Genomic DNA, 22947 nt, shown 5'->3' with positions numbered 1-22947 from the left:
GAGAGAGGGGGACACAGACTCCGAAGCAGGCTCCAGGCTCCGAGCTGTCAGCATGGAGCCTAACGCGGGGCTCGAACCCACGGACCGTGAGACCATGACCTGAGCCGAAGTCGGACGCTTAATCGACTGAGCCACCCAGGCGCCCCTCATGCCAGCTTTAGAAGTGGGTCATTCGCTGCCTTTATTATATGTGTGCTTTTGCCAGTGAGGTGTTTTTTCTTAATTTTCCTCTAGTTATAGCGTGTTCATTTCTCCTTTAAAAGGTCCCTTTAGGGGCTCCTGGGTGGCGCAGTCGGTTAAGCGTCCGACTTCAGCCAGGTCACGATCTCGCGGTCCGTGAGTTCGAGCCCCGCGTCGGGCTCTGGGCTGATGGCTCGGAGCCTGGAGCCTGTTTCCGATTCTGTGTCTCCCTCTCTCTCTGCCCCTCCCCCGTTCATGCTCTGTCTCTCTCTGTCCCAAAAATAAATAAACGTTGAAAAAAAAAATAAATTTAAAAAAAAATAAAAGGTCCCTTTAACAGAGGGACCTTTAACTCCTTTAAGTTTTCCTTGTATGGGAAACTCCTGATCTTTTCCTCAGTGCTAAGCGATAATATTGCTGGGTAGAGTGTTCTTGGTTGTAGGTTTTGTTCTTTTTACTTTTTTTTTTTATTAGCCTTTTTTTTAAAGCTACTTATTTTTGACAGAGAAAGAGAGAAAGAGTGCACAAGCAGGGGAGGGGCAGAGAGAGAGGGAGATAGAGATCCAGAGCAGGCTCTGCACTGAGAGTGGAGAGCCCTATGCGGGGCTCGAACTCACGAATTGCAAGATTGTGGCCTAAGACAAAGTCAGACACTTGACTACTGAGCCACCCAGATGCTCCTGTAGGTTTTTTTTTTCTTTTTTTCAACGTTTATTTATTTTTGGGACAGAGAGAGACAGAGCATGAACGGGGGAGGGGCAGAGAGAGAGGGAGACACAGAATCGGAAACAGGCTCCAGGCTCTGAGCCATCAGCCCAGAGCCTGACGCGGGGCTCGAACTCCCGAACCGCGAGATCGTGACCTGGCTGAAGTCGGACGCGTAACCCACTGCGCCACCCAGGCGCCCCAGGTTTTTTTTTTTCTTAAGGCACTTTGAGTAGATGCCTCTCCCTTGTGACCTGAAAAGGTTGTGCTGAAAAATCAGCTGGTGGTCTTTGAAGGCTTCCCTTTTATGTGACTGGTTGCTTTACTGTTGCTACTTTGCAGGTCTGTCTGTCTTTGTGGACCTCTTTGGGTTTTTCTTGTTTGGGACTCTCTGTGCTTCCTGGGCCTGGACATCTCTGTCCTTCCCCAGGATAGAAAACATTATCCCTTCACATACCTTTTCAGCCCTTCCTCTCTTCTCCTCCTGGTTCCCCTGTAATGTGAATGTTAGTATGCTTCGTGTCATTCCAGATACCACGTCAGCTTTCTGTATTTTAAAAATTCCTTTTTGTCGGGGCACCTGGGGGCTCAGTCGGTTAAGCATCCTAAGCGTCCGCCTTCAGCTCAGGTCATGATCTCACGGCTCATGGGTTTGAGCCCCGCGTCAGGCTCTGTGCTGACAGCTCAGCACCTGGAGCCTGCTTTCAATTGTGTTTCCCTCTCTCTCTGCCCCTCCCCCGCTCATTCTCTCTTTCTCCCTCTCAAAAATAAATAATAAACATTGAAAAATTTTAATTCCTTTTTGCTACAAATTAGATAAAATTCCTTTCTGCTGCTGAGCTTGGGTGATTCCCACCACCCAGTTTTCCAGATCTCGGATCATTTCTCTGCCGCCTCTGCTTTGCTGTTGATTCCTCTAGTGTATTTCTTGTTTCAATTATTGTAGTTTTTAGTTCTGATTGGTTCTTATAGTTTCTAATTCTTTGAAGTTCTCCATATGTTCATCCATTCTCCTAATTTGGGGGATTACCTTTTGACTCTCACTTTGAACCCTTTCTCAAATTGTTCATCTGTTTCATTTAGTTATTTTTCTTGAGGCTTTGTCTCATTCTTTTGCTTAGAACGTATTCCTGTGTGTCCTAATTTTGCCTTTGCATTCATCTCTTCTGTTAGGTAGATCAGGTATGTCTCCTGATCTCGAGGGAGTGGCCTTCTACAGAAGGCGTCCTGCAGGGCTCTGAGGCACAGTCTCCCCGGGCCACCACAACTGGGCACTCCAGGGATGTCCCCTGTGGGCCTTATGCACTGCCCCTCTTGTGGCTGAGTCATGACTGCTTTGGAGGGGGGCGGGGGCTGGTCCTGTCTGAGGCAGCCCACTGAGTATGGCAGGGGGGTGCTTCGGAGGGGCCCCGGTCCCAGCTGAAGCTGCACCCCGGGTGTGGTGTGGGTGGCTGCCAGGGTGGGCAGTTTGGGCAAGGAGGCTCTGCGGGAACACTGGGGTTACAGGAGTGACGCTCACACGGTGGGTGGGGGGTGTCGGAAGTGTCAGCAACTGGTGTTGGGTCAGCTAGGCAGAAAGAGAGTGAGAAAAGGTCCTCTGCTGGCCCTTCTGTTCCCGGAGAAACTCCCACGAAGATGCCCGTGCTTGGACTTGGTACGACTTGTCTTGCGGCCTGTGGAACATACGGTCTATGCTAGAACACGTTCCCCGTGCTCTTGAGAAGAATGCGTATTTTGTTGTCAGACTGATTTGCGTATGTCTCTTGGGTCCATCTGCTGTGGGACATTCAAACCTGCTGCTACCTTAGTAATTACTGTTTCTCCTTTTGCCCCTTAGTTTTTGCTTTACATATTCTGCAGCGTTTGGGTACATAAATAATTATAATTGTTACTGCTTTTGAGAGAGCAAGAGCAGAGGAGAGGCGCAGAAGGAGAGAGAGAGAATCCCACGCAGGCTTCATGCTCTCAGCAAGTAGCTCGACTTGGGGCTCGATCCCATGGCCTGAGCCGAAATTAAGAGTCAGACACTGAACCGCTGAGCCACCCAGGCACCCCAACGATTGTGACATCTTTTTGAGAGATTGGCTCCTTTATGATTACATCATGGCCTTGTCTGTGTATTCTTGGCACTTTCAGTTTAAAATGTATTTTTGTGTCACCTAAGTGTAGCTACTACGAATTCTTCTGTTTACCATTGGCTTGAAATCTCTCCCATTCGTTCACTTTCAGTCGGTGTGTGTCTTCAGGGCTATAGTGAGTCTCTTGTAGGCGGCATGTCCTAGATCTTGTTTTTTTGTGTGTTTGTCTTTAATCTGTTTGGCCATTCTATGTCTTCTGATTGGAGAATTTAATGCATTTATATCAAAAGTAATTGTTCGTAGGTAAGGATTTACTTTCGCATTTTTGTTGATTTCTGACTGTTTTGTAGATCCGTTGTTATTTTTTCATATCCTGCTTTTCTGTGTTTGATGTTTTTTGGTGTTTGAATGCTTTGACTTCTTCATCATGTTTTTTTGTGTAATTGTAGATTTTATCTCGTGGTTATTATGAAGCTTACATAAAATATTTTAAAATTTAACACCCTGTTTTAAGCTGATAACAACTTCAATAGAATTCCTAAGGTTGACACTTCTACCTCTGGTCCCCCTTACACTTTAGATAATTAATGGTAGTTTATGGTTTTTTTATGTCGTGTAACTTGTAACACATCTTTGAACATATGGGTATTTTCTTATCGGACTTGTAGAGTTCTAAATGAATTCTGTACCACCATTACCACAACAGTATCAGTGAGTTTTACACTACCTTTGTATGTTTTTTTGTTTTTATTTTTTTTTAAACGTTTATTTTTGAGAGAGAAAGAGAGGATGAGCAGGGGAGGGGCAGAGAGAGAGGGAGACGGGGATCCAAAGCAGGCTCCAGGCTCTGAGCTGTCAGCACAGAGCCCGACATGGGGCTCGAACTCACAAACCACGAGATCATGACCTGAGCCTGTCAGATGCTCAACCGGCTGAGCCACCCAGGTGCCCCGACAGCTTTTTTCCCCATCAGTATTTGAGTGTATCCTCCCCTTCCTTCCCTGCCTGGAATACTCTTGTTGAGAAGCCTGCCTGTAACCCCATGGGCATTCCCTCATATCTGATTTTCTTTTCTCTTACTGCTTTAATGACGTCGTTTTGTTTTGTTTTGTTTTTTAAGAAAAAAAAAAGAAAAATCGTTCTTTGTCTTAGACTTTGACAACTTAGTCACAGGGTGTCTTGGCACAGCCCTATTCGTGTTTGACCTTTCAGGGCTCCTTGTGGCCTCATGAACCTGGACGTCTATCTGCCTCCTGGGATTTGGGAAGTTGGAAGCTAGTAATTTGTTCCTTTGGTGTGATGCTCACTCAGTTGTTCACGAGTCTGCGTGTGTAAGCAAGCAGCTGTCTTCTTCTAGAGAGTCAGGTCTTCACCCGATGTGTCTGTTTGGGTTTGTGGACGCGGGCAGGTGGGCTTGCTCTTGGGGTCTGTGCGGTCGGCCGCAGAGAGATGGGCGGGACTGGTGGCTGGGTTCCCTGCCTGGGCGAGGCGGCATGGTGGGCACTGTGGCTGCCTGGACTTGGGTGGGGCTGGCCGTCCGGGCTGTCCACACTGTCTGGGCCATCCACGCTGTCTGCACCGTCTACACTGTCGGGGCCATCCGCACCAGCTCCTGAGCAGCCGGGGGCTGGGCTCTGAGCCAGTGTCTCTGCCGTGGGGGGCCGCCAGCTTTTCTGCGGGTCCGTTGACCCACCCGCCGTGCACCGTGAGCAGCCCTGAGGACGGCCCGTGATGCGTGCCGTGTGCGGTTTGTCTCCACTGCTGAGCGGGCTGCAGGGGGAACAGCGCTGGAAGGGGTTGCGAGGGCGCGTGAGCAGAACGAGTTCTGGGGCCCACAGGGCTCGTGTCTGGATTCGGGGTGACTCTCTGGCTGAAGCGGGACCCCGGCTCTGTCCTGCGGGCTGACCCCCGTGTGTGCTGCTCTGCAGGCTCCAAGCGTCTTGCGGGCCTCCCTGGTGGGGCAGGGCGGGGCTGTGGCTCTGCTTTCCCACCGGGACAGGGCCGGGGCGAGCTTCCCGGCAGGCTGTCTGGGCAGGAAGGGGCCCGAGGCTGCACCCCACGGTTGACCGGCCTGGGCGGGGGCAGGCCAGGCTGCAGGGCCAGCAAGTGTCTTCATTTGAGGACCCGCAGAAGGCAGGGCTGCGGGGCACACACTCCCTCGGCTCACCCCTGCCTGGGCGCTGCAGATGAGCAGGGTTGCTGCTGGGCCGGCCGGCTGGGCCCTGCGAGGGGGACATCTGTTTGCTAAGATCCCCGTTGGGCACAGCCTGAGCGGGGGCTCCCAAAGAGGCACCTGCAGGATGGGGGAGCTGGATATGCGTCCCGGGTCCTCTCCCGCCTGGAGGGACCACAGGTACAGGGGCATCTGCCCGGTGCAGCGCTGGCCTGGGGGAGGGGCACTGCGATCACCCGTGGCCGCCTCCTACCTCCTGATGTGCTCTGTCTTCGGCCTCTGCCTCACGGTCTGGGACTCTGTCGCCGCTGTCTCGGGTGTGAGTAGTTGTTGAGCGTGTGAATAGTGGTGGTTCTCGGGGTGGGGGGCACAGAAGCGTCCTGTGTCGCCGTCCGGCGCCCTCACTCTCGAGGATTTCTTACCAAATGCCGACGTGCAGTCCCTGCTGTTGGAATTTTTCCTCATCAACATGTACTGCTACGTAGTTTAGGAAAAGGAGTCGTACAAGTATTTTTTAAGTAAAACTGTGTATTTCTAATGTGATTAAAATGTGGACCTTGTTGACCTACCTCCTTTTATTGATGAGAATCTCCTTTTTCACTGAGTAAAAGAACACGCGACTCCTGTGTCCAAGGAATACGGATGGGCTCGTGATACAGCTGCCAGACGGGATCCTTGACCTTTCCACAGTCATACCCTGTGGTCATGAGAAACTCAGGAAGGACTGGCCAGTACCATGTGATGTGTGGTCTCCAGGGTCAGTGAGACCCCAGAATAAGGCACTACCTTTGCCAGACCGGAACAGCCCCTCCAGCGGATGACACAGGGCGGGGTGGGAACTGAAGAACACTGTGAAATCTGTACCCTCAACCCCCGGGAAAGTAAACACTTACACCCTGCTACTTAGAGACAGATGGTATAGACTTAATCTGGACAGTGCCCATCAAGTGTCCTAACAGGCAAAATGCAAGGGACTCCTCGGGGTATCGTTCTGGGGAGACCACAAGATTTAGGAAAAGATGTCGGCAGGAAACGTCACTTTGCCTTACTCGTAGGATTTATCTTTCCATGTGTTAAGCCCTCTCCTGATGCTCAGCTGTGTGATAGTCACTGTGTAAGCTCACGAGCACCCTACAGCTCTTGCCTGAACCCTCAGACTGAACGAGGAGAAAGTGTTGAGTGGTGCTTGTTGGCAGTTAAATGGACTATTCTAGGCATTCGCTTTCCTTGGAAGTGTCGCTGTGTGATCCAAATTTGGCGTGACTTCGTCCTTTCCGTCCACAGAGCTCCTGTTTCAGGGTCGAACAGTCTGGAGTGATTCTGTACCCAGGACACTGTGTAAGCGTCATCATGTTGGTGAGACTTGGCACCACACGTGTGGTCCGTGTGTCACTGTCTCTGCAAAGAGCGTAGCCTCCCTTCCTGCTGGGTCTCCCGGAGTTGCTGCTCCTAATCGAGGCTCCAGGTTAAACTTTTTAGACTAAGTGCTTCAGGTGCTAAATCCCTGTGAATTCAGGGAGTCTGGCCGCGTCCGAAACCTATGCCGGCTTACCACCGAAACGTGCTGTGTGTAAGATGTAAAACTTGTGCTTAGTGCAGTGCTCTGATGGCAGCAGTCGGCTTGGCTTAAGTATGGTGACATGTGGCAAACAGGACAGGAGTTTCTGTTTCTGTGTTTGTTCGTTTTAGGAAACGTTTTTCTCAAGGCTGGAGTGGAAGATTCAGAGAGGGGTGCTAAAGACCATCTCCAAGAGAAAAGTCTAATTGTAGAAGCTTCCACTTGATTCTCCAGAACTTACCGTGTAACAGAACACTTCCTATAACTGTCCCGTAGGCACAAACTGAAAAGTGCATTCTGGGGGTGCCCGGGTCGGTTAAGGGTCCAGCTTCGGCTCAGGTCATGATCTCATGGTTCATGGGTTTGAGCCCCACATGGGGCTCTGTGCTGACAGCTCAGAACCTGTTTGGGATTCTCTCTCTTTTCTCTCTCTCTCTTTCTCTGTCTCTCTCCCCCTCCCCCCCTCAGACCCTCTGTCAAAAATCAACATTAAAAAAAAAGTGCATTCTTGTAGAAAGACCATTTTTGAAAAGGATAAACCATAAACACTATTACGAAGAACCAGAATAAAACCAAGAAGGAAGTGGCCTCACCTGAGTTGTTACTACTTTAGGGCTGGAATGAACAGGAGATCTCTTACAGTGTTGCCACCAGGGTGTCTGTGTGGATTGTGTTCCATCCGGGGAGAGGGACAGGCTGGTCTGGTCACTTGTCCGCCCGCCGTCCCTCAGCCCCACAGGGGGAGCCGGTGGCCCCTGTCGCGGGTGGTCGTGGATGGTGCTGGCCTTCGGTCCCTCCAGGACCCTCCATCGGCTCTGTGCTCACCCGTGAGCCGCGGCAAATGCGCTGTGTCCCCTGGAGTCGGTGAGTGGTCACACCTGTGACCCGCGCGGTGTCGGTCCTGCTCAGTAGGAGCATCTCCATGGTGTCAGTTACCCTGGAGAGGCTTCCCCGTGAGCTCTTTCTGCGGCTTCTCGCAGGTGCAGCTGTGCGCCTTCTCCAGTCTTCACAGATAGGACGTCCCGTCCTCTCGGCAGGATGTTTCCTGAAAACCGATGCCCTCCGTGCCCCTCCCTTGCGGCAGCCACCCTGTCCCCTCGCTCCCGGGCCATGGGGGCCTGGGCCCGCCTGACGCTCGCCCTAATCGGCAGAGGCCAGGGAACAACAGCTGAAGTGTGTGCAGTGAGCACGGCCACACTGGACACCAGACGTTGTCCTGCCCCGCGCCGCCCACGGGCACGGTGACCAAGAAAGTGGGGGAGCGGACATGCCTACTCTGTCACCGGTGTCCCCACGCGCAGGACGGTCCCAGAGGTGCATGCCATGCGCGCCCCGGGGAGCCGCCAAGGTCTCCAGGGACAAGTGTGCACCCAAGTTCACTGGGAAGAAGTGGGAACACACATCCTGCCCCGAGGAAGAGGGGGAGCGGGCAGCGAGCTGCACAGGGAGAGCAGGGAGCCATGTCATCGGTGGAGAGGATGGAAGGATGCCCCTGTGTTCCCACCGCAGCCCGGAGGCCTCAAGGGGACCAGGACACAACCTTTTCTGGGGCTCCCTCCCCCGCGCACGGGCTGGTGTGGCATCAGACCGCAGATGCACGGCCCCTGACACGCCTGCTGGTCCACAGTTGGCTACTCCCGTGGTGACAACCCGATGTCCTGGCCCAGGCTGGAGCCACCTGCCACCGCGTGATGGACGGGGTGTCCCCAGACCGATAGTAGTTTTCTCCCCGTGTCCATCTTCACAGGTGAAGGACGCCCCTCGAGACATGGGGATCAAACGGCCTTTGACACACGATGCCTCAAGCTCATTGGGTCTCATTTCTCACGCTGCAGGAAATTGGCCCTTGCTGCTACACAGCAGTGACAGAAGGGATCCCAGATCGTGGCGTGCATTATTGGTTGTGAACCTGCTGCTTTTTTCCATTCCTGTGAAGTTAAAGACCATCTCGGTAACTTCCTGGAGACAGCTAAGACTCCTGAAGTCACCCCTTCAGGGAAAAAGTGGAAAGAACTTGATCCTGGGGAAACTTGCACCCAAGACGATGGTTTCACTTAGATAGGTTTTCCTGTTTGTAAAAAATCTGCCTGTTTGCCCTTTGTTAATGTGGTTCCCTGCAGAGCAGCTGATGGCAGGCGGGCAACCAACCAGCTCAGCAGATGGGTGGGAATAGATTATAGCTGGTAGAAACTTCTGCCTTGGTCGGGGGGAGGGCATAAGTGGTAGTAGCCCTTAAGATAAGAATGGGGGAATGGAAATAAAACAAGCATCTGATTTTAACCTGCAGGGGTTCTGTGAAAATTGACGGAGGCAAACTGTCAAGAGTGTAGTGATGCTTGGGAAACTCTTGTGTTCACGAATGCATTTTTACTTAATTTTTTAAATGTTTAACCATTTTTTGAGAGAGAGAGCACAAGTGGGGGAGGGGCAGAGAGCTAGGGGGACAGAGGGTCCCAGGCAGGCTCGGTGCTGTCATTAGAGCCCGATGCAGAGCCCAAACTCGCCAACTGTGAGATCGTGACCTGAGCCAAAATCAGAGCTTCACCCCCAGGCGCCCCCACAATAGCATTTTTGAACTGTTGCCTCCTGTTGACTGATCCATTGGCCTTGCTTTTTCTCACCTTAGTTCAAAGCAGAAGAATTACGATGTGACCTGACGCATCTGTGTGCCTCAGTTTCCCTCTACTTAATGGGGTTGTAGTGCGGATTACGTGGGTGACTGTTCGTGTAAGTGCTGGCTCTTGTTCTGACACACACACGGCGGTCGGGGGCCGGGGTGGGGGTGGGGGGGCGGGTCCGAGCTCTCAGAGGTCACTGCGGATCCTCAGACTCTGCCTCGCGAACCCGGCTGGTCTTGGATCCGAGCCACCCGACGGTTCTGCGGCCCCTGATAGGCCCATGACGTTCCCTCACCGCGTCCTCCGTGCGCCGGGCAGGGTGCGAGATACGGCGGGAGCCTGGGACCTGATGCAGGCAGTGCCCTTACCCTGCTTGAAATGTAAGTGAAAAGGCAGGAAAGAAATCGCCCTACTGAAAGGTGAGTGGGCGAAGTGCGGCCCCACAGGGAGCGCTCGGAACAGGAGAGGTGGCTTCCAGGTAGAGGGTCTGGAAGGTGGTCGCCCCTGAACTGGCGAGCGGACGTGCCCGTCAGAGACGCTTCCCGTGGGAAGAGGTGAGCACGGCGGTCGGGAGGAAGCGGGTCTGTGCCGCGGCCGTGTCTGTGTGCGCATCCCCTGTGGGGATGGAGGCCGTAACCATGGCAACCGCTGGGCTCTCAGGCCGGGCTTGGTACAGGTATCTCCCCTGTCCCCGAATTCCACACGGTAACCGGGTGAGATGAGGAGCGTGGTCCTGCTTTAGAGGCGGGGTACACAGGTTGGAAAGTGTGTGGCCGTTTGAGCGCCGGAGGCGTTAAGCGCACGAGCCTGTGACGCTCGGCTGCTTCCGCAACGTCTCGAGTGCTCGATGGACAGAGGGTCAGACGCGTCACAATTGTCCTTCTTCCCACTGCTGCGTTTCCAACACGCAGGTTCTCTGCCACCTCCGGCGTTTGCCGGAAGCCCGTTCTGAGACGTGCCTGCCCGTGAAGGTGAACGCGGGTCGGAGCAGAGCTGCATGGTCAGGAGGGAGCCCCGTGAGCAGCCCCCTCGCCCTTTTCTGTATCACATCGGGGACCCGGGTGACCCAGTCAGCGTCGTTAGCGTGGGATTCAGGGTGCTGTGGGTCCCGGCTCCACTCCCTGGTGTCTCCCCGTCTGTGAGATGGCGGGAACAAATACTTAGGGAATACTTAAACCGCTCACTGTTTTTGTAGTCACGTCCTCAGGGCTTCTAGATACATGGGGTCTTTGTTCGTGCCCTCGAGTGGTTCACATGCCTGTTTCAGCCTCTGCCTTGTGCGGAGACCCGACCGTCAGCCTTGCCTTGGTGTCGGCCGCCTTCCCGGGGCCCACGCCTCTCTCTGTCTGTGGCTTTGAATCAGCAGTTGGCCAGAAAAGCACGTAACAGAAACTTGTTAGCAGGGTCTAAAATTAAAGCAGTTTTCTTTTCTTTTATAGGGACTGAGAGTCTTTTTAATATCAATTGATGCAAGTTTTTTTATTTTTATTTTGTCACTATGGGCTTTGAAAAAAACCGTTCAAGTTAATGTGGGTGCTCTTACTTAGATAGACCATCTAAAAGAGGATCTGCCCCCCCCCCCGTCTTCCCCTCCCAGTAATTCCCTAGAAATATTACTGGTGTGAATGCACCAAATGGGTATATACGTGCTGTTCTGCAGCTTGCTGGGAAACACTGATGTTTCTGCGTCGGCACAGTGTTGCATCTGCTGTGTGACCGAGCCCCAGAACGCAATGACGGGAGGCTCGTCTCCAGGCTCCGTGGGTTAGGAGCTGGGCACTAGCACAGCCAGTGCTGACGAGTTAGCTTCAGGAGGCTGGGGGCCGGGCTCAAGGGCCCACTTCCCAGGTGACTCCTCCGCTGGCCTCCAGGCCTCCGTTTCTCCTGGTGTAGCTCCAGCGCCCTCACAAGAGGGGGTGCCTGCTTCCCCTGAAGCGAGCAGTCCCAGCGGTCACTAAATCCTGGAGCACCAGGTAGGAGCTGACCTTCCTAAGACCTAGCCCGAGAAGTCACAGAGCGCCGCTCACTCTGCCCTCTGCTTGCTTAGAAGGAGGTCAGTGTCAGGCCTCCATCGGGGGAGGATGGGTTAGGGTTCACCTTGCAAAGGGATCAGAGAACCCACGGATGTGCATTAATCACATCACTGTGTGTGGCTCCGTCCCCTCCTTGGTTACGTTTCACGGAACGGACGCACCGTGATTTTCTTAGCCCTTCCCTCATCGGTGCGTATCGTCTTGTAACAAGTGCCGCGCACACACACCCCTTTCCCCCGTGTGCCTTTCCTGGACGTGGGATGTTGTGGTCGGTGCTGGCTTCCCCGCGAAGGCCCAGGAGGATGGATCTCCTAACACCCAAGGGCCGGAACGCGTCCGAACACATTTCACCTGTGAGCTTTGGAGTGAGCCGTTACATGTCATCGCAGCATGGAAGCAGCATCGTGAAACGGCTCTCACGATAACGTAGTTAAATGTTGTGAGAAGGGAGGTGGAGGGGCAGATGGCAGCGTGACGAAATTGATGAACATAACGTTAAATACAGAAAACAGGAACGGAAAACACCTCCTGTGCCAAATTACTCGCATAAAATTTGAGCGTGTGATACTACTGTATCACTTAGAAGTAAAATTACAAAGAAATCGGGTGAATTCAGGATTGTGTTTACTCTGGGGACCACAGCTTCCAGGAGTTTCTTAATCAGCAAATTTTTATTAATCAGGATAGTGAGAACATAGTGGTCATATAATTCTTTGTACCTTATTGTACGTCTTTCAGTTTTAGTTACTTAGCTTTTTTTTTTTTTTTTTTGGCTTAAAAAAATAAGAGTTTCAGTATTTAAATTTTTAAAAATCTATGATCTTTTTTTTTTTTTTAGATGTATTTATTTTGAGATAGAACAACTAGGGGGGAGGGACAAAGAGAAAGGGGAGAGGGTGAATTCCAATCAGGCTCCAAGCTGTTAGCTGTTAGCACAGAACCCGACACGGGGCTCGAACCCATGAACCTGAGATCATGACCTGAGCAAAAGTGAAGAGTTGGCCACTTAACCAGCTGAGCCCCCCAGGCACTCCAGCGATCCTCTTATTTTAGCTACAACTTTTGGTGTTAACTACCAATATTTGTTTTGTTTTGTTTTGTTTTGAGAGAGAGACAGAGACAGTGCAAGCAGGAAAGGGGCAGAGAGAGAGGGAGACACAGAATCCAAAGCAGGCCCCAGGCTCCCAGCAGCCAGCACCGAGCCTGACACAAACTCTGAGATCACGACCTGAGCCAAAGTTGGACGCTAAACCGACCGAGCCACCCAGGCACCCCCAAGTATTTGTTCATTGATAGTGGTTTGGTGCAGTGAAGGTGGTGAGTGATAAAACAACTAAGGTATATCCAGCGAACCTTCATCGGGAGACAGCAAGCAAACACGTGAAAAGGTCACCAGGCTTGGAGTCTGGTGACGCGGTGAGATTTGCTCACCACCTCCTGCAGTGACGTGGGGCATTTCTCTGGCGTTGGGTTCTGTGTTCTCGCCTGTGGGTGGCAGGGGACAGCCCTGACTTCGAGAGGCACCTATGCACAGTGACTGGTGTGGGCTCCCACGGGCACCTGCCCCCCTGGTTCCGATACCACTCCCAGCACTTAAACAGATACGGGTCTTTCGTAACTGCAAAGTTGATGTTTTTCTTTAGTCTTACAAGAAAAAAAACGCTCGGTATCAAATACCTTCTAACGCCTTCATACAGTGAAATACCGTTTGCTAACGGATACTGGACTAATATGGTTCTCATCTCTGAAGATTTTGCTGACATTTGAGCAGATTTTTTTGCTGAGCGACCATCTCTCTGTGGTGACGCTCCGAGCAAGCGTCTTTGGTGGCACTCTGAGCTCTTTAATGACCGAATTCTCCTGTGGTAGCTGCTCCTCACACTTGCTTCTTGTCCGTGTTTAGACCAACAATCTTCGTAACTGAACGACAGCACCACCTGCACAGGCTTTTGACTTTGCAAATAACAGCCCTAATCGGACACCTAATGGTGGTGTTGCAGAACAGTCGGGACGTGTTTCCTCACACGTTTTAGCCCTGCTGGGACAACGAGACAATACAAGGGAGTGAGCGTTTGGGACTGTTGTGTGTGTATTTCTCAACGGAGACGCGCTGGTGTGTGTCCTGCGTGTAGGCTTGTAGGACGTGTGGGAGAGCAGGACTGTTTGGTACACATCCAGCTCGGGTTTATTACACACGCAGAGCAGTTCCGAGAGCTGTTGTCTCTGTCTAGAATCTGGTGACTGGCATCTTCTCAGCCAGCTGCTTGTTGAAGGCAGCAGTGAGGCGACGACGCAGTCACTGTCCCTGAATGAAGCTTCGCCGCTTGCTTGTACTACTTTTCGTGACTGGCGGCCAAACACAGTGCCTGAGAACGGGGTCTTGAGTCGCCTGCCCAAGTTCAAACCCTGGTTTCTCTTACTAGTTAGAGCTCACGTTGAACCCCTGCCTGCCTCAGTTGTACCTGCAAAGTGGGGATGACCGTAGGATCTGCCTCCAGGGGTGGTTATGAAAATTGCTAGCGTTTATGGAATATTTTGAACGGGGTCTAGCTTGCAGTGAGTACCGTTTACTTATCCAGTATGTGTGTGAGGGGTGGACAGATTTCTGTAGAGCCTGTCCACTGAGCTCATTCCGGGTCGGGTCCATCCCGACCATCCCCCGGTAGTAAAGGCCATGTCCTTCCGGTCGTGTGAGTCGCACAGGCTAATGACGGTAAGGAGGACTAACACTTAGTGGCAAATGGTACTTGCTTCCCTCGGACCAGACCAGAGCCACGGAGCAAGGGGCCTCAGTGCAGCTCCCAAGAGTCCCTGTCAGGGCAGAGAGCAGGCAGGACAGGGTGGGGAGGGGTTTGCAGGGACACAGGTGCTAAGCCAGTGTCTTTGTGCACATTTATGTCCAGTGCACGTGTAATACGTATTCGTGCGCCTATTTCTACACCCAAATTATCCTTTTCCATTCTCTTCCAATACGTTTTCTAAGTTACTACAGAGAACGGTGTAGTTTCAGCATTTAATTGGGAGGAAAGATAGAAATGATCAAAGCCACTTAAAATGTACTTCCAGCATCACTCTTTCTGGACTTAAAACAAGGGAGAAACCATTGATGTTCTAGCTAATCCAGAAAAGCTACTCCAGGCCCGGGAGGAGCAGACAGAGCCAATGGCGGAGGTGAGAACCCTACTTCTAAAGTGGGAGTACCAGCAAAGCGGCCTGTCTTTATACCAAATGCTTCTACTCTGTGCCGCTAACTTCTGTTCGTAAATAAGTCGAATTCTGTTTTTTGATGAACGGCTCTACCCCTGAATCTGTCCCCTCTTCTACTAATGGAGCCCCGTCGAGCCCCTCTGCTGACGTGCGGGGATGGAATGGACAGAAAGGGGAGGTGAGCGGCCACTCTCTGGGGACTGGACACAACGGTCGTCGGGGGAGGGGGAGGTGGGTCGAGGCTGCGATGGTGGATGGCACTGTCCAGTCGTGTGGGTGGGTGACTGGACCGTGTCCAGCCCCAGCCCCACCCCAGCCTCCGGCCGGGGGCTGTCGTGCTTACACCCTTGCATTAATCCCGCGCCCAAGCGCACGAGGGGCGGGGTCTCCTGGTTTCACGCTAAGCTGCTGGCAGCCAGTAAGTGGCTGCTCTCGACGTGAGGAAGCACGTTCTTCCTCCGTTGCAGGCCTTCTGGAAGACGTCTAGTGCCCAGCGTGGGCGGGGGCTCCGTCGGCCTGACCGCTGTGCGCTGCGTTCAGGGAGAGTCTGTGGATGCCGTGCCGTGTCGCCTCCGAGAGCCGGGGTGTCGTCCCGCCAGACGGACGAAGCGAGATCGCCTTTCTCGGAACCCTGTGGTGGGCACAGTTGTAGATGATCCCCAGGGCCGCTCACACCGTCTAATTCCTTCTCTTCGGGGACGGTGAGCCCTCATTCCTGTGGAAAAAAGGATCTTGCAGATGCGATTAGTTACCAATCCGTTGACCTTTCGGCCCCTGGTCAGGTGGGCCTGACCTAAAGCCACCCGGTGTCTGTGGCCGGCGGCAGGGGGGTGGGGAGATGGCAGGCGCGTGGCGGACCTGCTGATGCTGGCTTTGAAGGCAGAGGGGCTGCAGGAACGTGGGCGGCCCCTGGAGCCAGAGGGGGCTCGGAGCCACAGGCTCGGGGACCTGGCTTCCTCCAGCAGCCTGCGGAGAAGAGCTCGGCTCGGAAACCTGGCTGAGCTCTTCCGCTGGAACTTGCTGGAACATCCGCAGCCAGGGGCTAATCCAGGGTGGTGTGGACGCTTCTGAACGCGTGGACGTGTTCACCCGGCAGCGCAGGACGGTCGTGTCTGGGTCCCAGGCTCTTTCATGAGGCGCTGGATGTCAAACCTCGTCTTCGTAGGGAACTCCTGTGTGTCCCGCTCACAGCTGCGGAGGGGGGCGCGGCTGCCTTGTCTCTTGGTGGGTGTGGCTGGTCTTGGATCACTGTGCGCCCCGGCTTTTAAAAGAGCAACACTTCTCTAAATTATAGACCTTTACTTTCACGAAGTAGAGTCCATCTAAAGTGTGTGCCCGTGTCGGGGCGCCTGCGTGGCTCAGTCAAGAATCCGCCTTCGGCTCAGCTCATGATCTCACGGTTTGTGAGTTCGAGCCCCACATCGGACTCTGTGCTGACAGCTCAGCCTGGAGCCTGATTCAAAGCCTGTGTCTCTCTGTCTGGCCCTCCGCCCCAAAATAAACAAACATTTAAAAAGATGGTGATAAAATGTGGGCCCGTTTCTTAGAGGCCTTTCCCACGAAGGTTTTCGCCCGCGAGGAGACGGACCCCGTGGCGGGAACCGTGCGGACCGCTGACAGATCGTATGACGTTGGCGAGGAGGGACGCTCCGGGCCGAACCACCCGAGGTGCTGGCTTAGTCTGTGCACTAACGCGGGAGGCAGACTCGGAGGCCGTCTCCTGGCTCCCGCCAGAGCGTGCCGTTGAGGGAAACGGGCCTGCCTCTTGCCCGTCCCCACCTCTGGTCTCCGTTTAACTTGTTTCTTCCTCGTCTGGGCTCGTGGGAGGACCGGAGGCGCCCTTCCTGTTAGGGAAGCAGGTGAGGGCGGCTTGCAGGCGGCCGGCGTCCTTTTGTCCTTCCGCGGCCGTTCTGCCCCGGTGGGCACCTGCCTGTGGGCCGTCGTGAGAGCAGAGCCATCGCTTCTGCGTGCGCCCCGTGTACCAGCTGATGTGCCCGCGTGTCCCGGGCTCCTCCCCGGGCAGGTGGGCCCCGGGGGGGGACCCCCGGCCGGACGAACGGCCCCTGCCGCGCACGAAGTCTCCACGTCGAGGGGCCCAGACGTACACCGTGCGAGCGGCTCGTCCCGGGCGGCTCTGGGGTTCCGCTCCCGTAAGCCGTGTGCGCCTGGTGCCTGAGGGACAGCGTGGTGACCCTGAGCTCCTCTGTTAGTCTTTACAGACTAACACCCGACAGACCGCCAGAGTTTCTGTCACGAAGAGCCACGTGGCCTCTCTCCCAGCCCCGCTCCGCCCCCACATGGCAGCGGCGCGGACCGCAGGTAAACAAGTGGCCACGTTCCAAAAACACCTGACTCACGAAGGCCCGCGAGTCGGGCCTTGCCAGTCCTCGCGCCTGGGGTCTTTGACGGGGAATCCAAGTCGTCTAAATCGCGGCGAGCGGCAGGGCGCCACGTCGGGCAGCGCTGGCGGCCGGGGGGGCTGCAGCCACTCCTCCCGAGCCCTCGTCGCCCAGCCCCTCACTCCAGGCGTCGTCACTGCCTCGCGTAGCTCAGGTCCCTGCGGTGGGTCCTGGCCTCCCCCCCCACCCCCACCCCCCAGTCCCCCTGCAAGCTGGAAGGGCGGGGGGGGGGGCGGCGCAGGAAGAGCTCGTCGCGGAGGCACGTGTGCTACCGCCGGCGAGTCCTCGTGAGTCCACGCGCACCCGCTGTCTTTTCACGCCGCCCCGCACGCGGGTGACCCTGTGCCGCGACGCCCCCGGCGGCACCCCTCCTCGCCACGCTCCTCCTGCCTTCACGCTTGAGCTTCCTTCCGGCCTCACCGCGTCCGCCCTCTGTGGCATGAGTCGCCCTTGCCACCCTTGAGTACTAGGCCGTGCACGTCCCCTGCGCCACAGCAGCTTGGATGCCCTTGGAGTGCTTTCTCCTCACATCATTGGTAACAGCGCGTCGTCTGTAAACGGGCAGCAAGTGTGTGTATTTACTCCAGGATAAGTTACGCCAGATTTGTAGACTCAAATAATTGGTGGGTTTAAGAGAATTCGGCCTCACCCAGCACTTTGCTCATCCGTGTTTAGGGCTCGCCGTGCAAGGCTGATCTGTCGCGGCTTTCCTCCCCCTAGACGGGTACTTGAGGGCTGGGAGGTGTATTCGGTACCGAATCTCAGAGCCTGGCACACAGGGTGCTCAATGTTGAGTGAATCCGGGGGTGGTTCGAATCATGTAGCAATGAATGGATGATCAGTGGGTTTTTTAGTGAGATGTGTATTTTAATTTTTAAGAACGGTGAGCGTGAACGCTGAAGAAGTCCCAGAATGCATGAACTTAGAATGGAACCCGTACATGGAAGAGCCACCTCGAGATGCCGGTTTCAGCAGAGCTGGGGCCAAGCCGGGTGCTCCTGGGTTCGTTCTCCATGTGCACGAGCTGTCCCTTGAAGGGAGCCTCTGAAAGTAGAGTTTGGGGCGCCTGGGTGGCTCAGTCGGTTGAGCGTCCGACTTCGCTCAGGTCATGATCTCGAGGTCTGTGAGTTCGAGCCCCGCGTCGGGCTCTGTGCTGACAGCTTGGAGCCTGCAGCCTGCTTTGGATTCTGTGTCTCCCTCTCTGTCTGCCCCTCCCCTGCTTACACTCTGACTCTCTCTGTCTTTCAATAATAAATAAACGTTAAAAAAAAATTAAAAAAAAAAAAAAGAAAGTAGACTTTGGACTCTGGCCTTCAGGAGTTCTTACCTTTCCTCCCAGGGAAACCTCTGTCTGCATCCCAGGAAGGGGTGGTGTGTGTTTGCCGGGCTGACCACGTCAGAAGTCTGTGCGAACCTAGATTCCTTTCTGGTAGATGGATTTAAGCGGCACATTCCTCTCTCTCTCTCTCTCTCTCTCTCTTTTTTTTTTTAATGTTTTTATTTTTTGAGACGGAGACAGAGCATGAGCAGGGGAGGGGCACAGAGAGAGGGAGACACAGAATCGGAAGGATGCTCCAGGCTCTGACCTGTCAGCACAGAGCCCGACGCAGGGCTCGAACTCACAGACTGTGAGATCATGACCTGAGCCGAGGTCGGATGCTCAACTGACTGAGCCACCCAAGGCGCCCCTCTCTCTCTCTTTTTAAATGTTTATTTGTTTTGAGAGAGAGACAGCGTGAGCAGGGGAGGGGCAGAGAGAGAGAAAATCCCGGGCAGGCTCCACACTCAGTAAAAAGCCCAGCATGAGCTCGAACCCACAAACCACGAGATCATGACCTGAGCCGAAGTCGAGAGCCGAACACTTAACCAGCTGAGCCACCCGGGCGCCCTGTGAAATGTCCTTTCTTAAAACGTTTCTGGTTATGACTTTTGTCTTACACACTATTGCATATGATTATTTATAGTTTCAGCACTGTTTTTTTAGTATAATCGGTGAACATTTAATTACAGATGTACAACATATAACGACTCGATATTTGCGTGGCGAAATGATCGCAGTGAGTCTGGTTAACCTTTGCCACCATACAGTTAGAAGTTGGCATCATAAGAAGAAACTTTCTTAAGACGTACTCTTAGCATGTTTCAAGTATGCAATTTGGTATTATTAAGTATGGTCGCCCTGCTGTGCTTCACATTCCCTTGACTGACTGACTTTATAACTGGAAGTTTGTACCTTTGACCCTCTAGAGTCATTTTGCTCCCCTTCCCTCCCCAACCCCAGCCCACCTCTTAGAACCACCAATGTATCGTGTCTATGAGCTTAGTGTTTTTAATTTCACATATAAGTGAAAATCATACAGTATTTGTCTTTGAATTATTTCATATAGCAAAGTACCCTTAAGGTCCATCCACATCGTCCCAAATGGCAAGATTTTTTTTTTAATCACTTAATAGTATTCCATTGTATACGTACACCACGTCGTATTTATCTTTTTACTTGTCAACACACACTCAGGCTGCCTCCATATCCTGACTATTGCAGGTAATGCTGCAATAAATATGGGAGTGTATATACATTTTTACATTAGTGTTTTTGTTATCTTAGAGTAATCAGAAATGGAATTTCTGGATCATATGGTATTTCTATTTTTATTTTTTTATGTTTGTTGATTTTTGAGAGAGAGAGAGAGAGAGAGAGAGAAGGAGAGAGGATCCGAAGCAGGCTCTGCGCTCTCAGCAGAGAACCTGATGTGGGGCTCGAACTCATGAACCATGAGGTCGTGACCTGAGCCAAAGTCGGATGCTCAACTGACTGAGCCACCCAGGTGCCCTTGGTATTTCTATTGTTAATATTTTGAGGAACCTCCATATCGTTTTCCAGAACAACTATGCCAGTTTGCGTTCCCACGATGGTTTAAGACAGTTCCCCTTCAGCCACATCCTCGCTAACACCTGTTGTTTCTTATGTTGTTAACGTGAGCCATTCTGACAGGGGTGAGGGGGTATCTCATTTTGGTTTTGATTTGTATTTCCCTGACGATGAGTGACGTTGAGCTTTTTTTTTTTTCATGTCTGTGGAAAAATTTCTCTTCAGATCCTCTACCTGTTTTTTTTTAATTGGATTGTTTTTCTTTTGCTGTTGAGTTGAATGACTTCTTTATGTATTTTGAATATTAACCCCTTATGCAATGATTTGCAAATATCTTCTCTCATTCCATAGGTTGCCTTTTCATTTTGTTGACGGTTTGCTTTGCTGCTCAGAACCTTTTTAGTTCGGTGTCCCATTTGTTTATTTTTTGCTTTTTTGTCGCCTTTGCTTTTGGTATCCGATCAAAAAAAAAACAATAGCTATGGCGGACGTCAAGGAGTGTACTGCCTATGTTTTCTGCTAGGAGTTTGTGGCTTAAGTCTTAACATTTAAGTCCTTAATCCGTTTCACGTTAATTTGTATGTGTGGTGTAAGCTGGTGTTTCTGCTCACCCGGCGTCATTTGGGGAAGACGCTGTTTTCCCCATGGTATATTTTTTGGTCTTTTGTTAGAAATCGACCACAGGTGTATGGGTTTATTGGGGCTCTTCTGTTCTCTTGATCTGGATGTCTGTTTTTATGCCAATACACGCTGCCTGGATCAGTACAGATTTGTAGTACAGTTTGAAATTGATGTCTCCAGCTTTGTTCTTTTTTGTCAAGATTACTTGGGCTACTTGTGGTCTTTTGTTGATTCCATACAAACTTACGGATTTCCTCTTTGTGTGAAACATGGCATTGGAATTTTGATTGGGACTGCGTTGGGTTATAGACAGCTTTGGGCAGAATGGATTTTTTAGCGATAGTAATTCTAACAATACATGAGCATGGAATAGTTTCCCATTTATTGGCGTCACCTTCAGTTTCTTTTATCAGTGTTTTACAGTTTACTGTCATTCACCTTCCCGGTTACATTTATTCCCGGGTATTTTATTTTCTTGATGCAGTTGTAACTACGATTGTTTTTTTAACTTGCCTTTTTGCAGGTTCTTGGTCAGTGTTTAGAAATGCTGCCGATTTTGCATAGTGATGTCTGTATCCTGCAACTCAACTGAATTTGTTTATTAGTTCCAACACTTGTTTTGGTGGTGTCTTTAGGGTTTTCTGTATGTAATGTGCCATCTGTAGATGGCGACAGTTTTACTTTTTCTTTGCCACTTTGCCTTTTATTTTTCTGCCTAATGGCTCTGGCTAGTTGAATAAAAGTGGCAAGAGGGGCATCCTTGTCTTGTTCCTGAGCTTATAGAAGTTTTCATTGAGTATGAAGTTTGCTCTGGGTTTGTTACATATGGCCTTTATTGTGTGAGTTATGTTCCCCCTATACCCACTTTTTTGAGAGTTTTTATCATTAACAGATGTTGTATTTTATCAAGTACATTAGCTGCATTTGTTGAGATGATCATAAGATTTCTAACCTTTATTTTGTTCATGTGGTGTATAATTGATTCAGAGATGCTGAAGCATCCCTTGCATCCTTGGAAAAAATGCCACTCGATCATGGTGTAGGATCCTTCTAATATATTGATGAATATGGGTCGCTAATACTTTGTTGGAGATCTTTGCATTTATTTTCATCGGAGATAATGGTATTACATTTCCTTGCTTGTGGCATCCTGATCTGGTCTGGGGATCTGGGTAATGCCGGCCTGGTAAAATGTGTTGAGAAGTATCGCCTTCTCTTATATTTCCGAAAGTGTTTGAGAAGGAGTGTTGTTATTTCTTTGAATGTTGAGCAGAACTCAGCCTGTGAAGCCGTCTGGCCCTGGACTGTGGTTTGTTGGGAGGTTTTCTTTACTGATTCGATCTCCTTAGTAGTGATAGGTCTGGTCTGGTCTGTTCGGATTCTCTTAGAAAGTTGTGTGTTTTTAGGAACTTATCCGTTTATTGTAGGTTGACTGATTTTTTGGCAGATCATTGCTCCTGGCAGTCTCTTACGGTTCTTGCTGATTTTGTGGTATCCGTGTATCTCTTTGATTTCTGATTTTATTTCAGTCCTTTCTGTCTAGGTGATTGTAGCTAAAAGTTTGTTAATCGTGTTCATCCTTTGAAAGAATCAGTTCTTTGTTTCACTGGGCTTTTCGTTCTCTCGCATTTTTATTTCCGCTGTGATTTTCGTTGCTTCCTTTCTTCACCTAACCTTGGCCTTTGTTCTTTCTCTGGTTCCTTGAGCTATAATGGTAGGTTGTTGCTGTTGGAACTTTGTCTCTGGAGTAGACGTTCATCTCTGTAAATTTTCCTCGTAGAGCCGTTGTTGCTGTATCCCATTCGTTTTGGTGTGTCGTACTTGCATTTTCATTCGTCTTCAGGTATACTTTGATTTCCCTTTTGATTTCTTCTTTGAAGCGTTGTTAAGCAGCACGTCGCTTAAACTTGACGTAGTCGTGAATTTTCAAGCTTTCTCCTAATTGATTTCTAGTTGCATACTGTTGTGGCTGATAATGCTTGGTATGTTTTTTTGTTTTTGTTTTTGTTTTTAATAAGACTTGTTTTATGGCCTAACATAGTATCTATTCTGGGGAATGTCCCACGTGCGCTTGAGAAGAGTGTGTCTATCTGTGAAGTCCACCTGGTCTAACATTGTTTAAGGTCAGTATTTTTCTTATTTCCCTGCCTAGTTGATCTGACTATAGGGTTGCTCTTATTGGTTTTCTTACTCCCTTTTGGTCTATTAATGGCCGCTTTATACATTTCACTTCTCTATGTTGGGTACATTAAATACACACAAATATCTTATTCTCTTGTTGAACTGACATCTTTATTCAGTGCCCTTTTTTGTCTTATTACATTGTTTGTTTTAAAGTCCATTTTGGGGGCACCCGAGTGGCTTAGTGTGTAGGGCATGTGACTCTTAATCTCAGAGTTGTAAATTCAAGCCCCACATTGGATAGGGAGGCTACTTAAAATTAAAAAAAATAATAATAATAAAGTCTGTTTTATCTGATTTAAGTGTGGTTACCCCAGCTTTCTTC

At 51.3% G+C, this 22947-nt stretch overlaps 1 protein-coding gene and 1 long non-coding RNA gene across 2 annotated transcripts in view; one reads left to right on the top strand and one right to left on the bottom strand.

Annotated features, from left to right (window-relative positions):
• Positions 1-22947, top strand: part of TMEM123 (transmembrane protein 123) — a 56240-nt gene that overhangs the window by 26615 nt on the left and 6678 nt on the right. The window lies entirely within an intron of this gene.
• The window catches only part of LOC121020799 (uncharacterized), a 30181-nt gene continuing 8583 nt past the window's right edge, over positions 1350-22947 (bottom strand). Inside the window, exons 2-4 of the long non-coding RNA XR_005786289.1 lie at positions 8476-8478; positions 7631-7640; positions 1350-1360 (exon numbers count right to left, since the gene is read on the bottom strand). This is a non-coding gene — a long non-coding RNA (uncharacterized LOC121020799). The remainder of the gene's footprint in view (positions 1361-7630; positions 7641-8475; positions 8479-22947) is intronic.

This window comes from Herpailurus yagouaroundi, unplaced genomic scaffold (assembly GCF_014898765.1).
Source record: "Herpailurus yagouaroundi ecotype Mexico unplaced genomic scaffold, PumYag 251, whole genome shotgun sequence".
Classification (NCBI taxonomy): Eukaryota; Metazoa; Chordata; class Mammalia; order Carnivora; family Felidae; genus Herpailurus; species Herpailurus yagouaroundi.
Note: the sequence above shows the minus strand (reverse complement) of the source record. Positions and strands in the feature narration are given on the sequence as shown.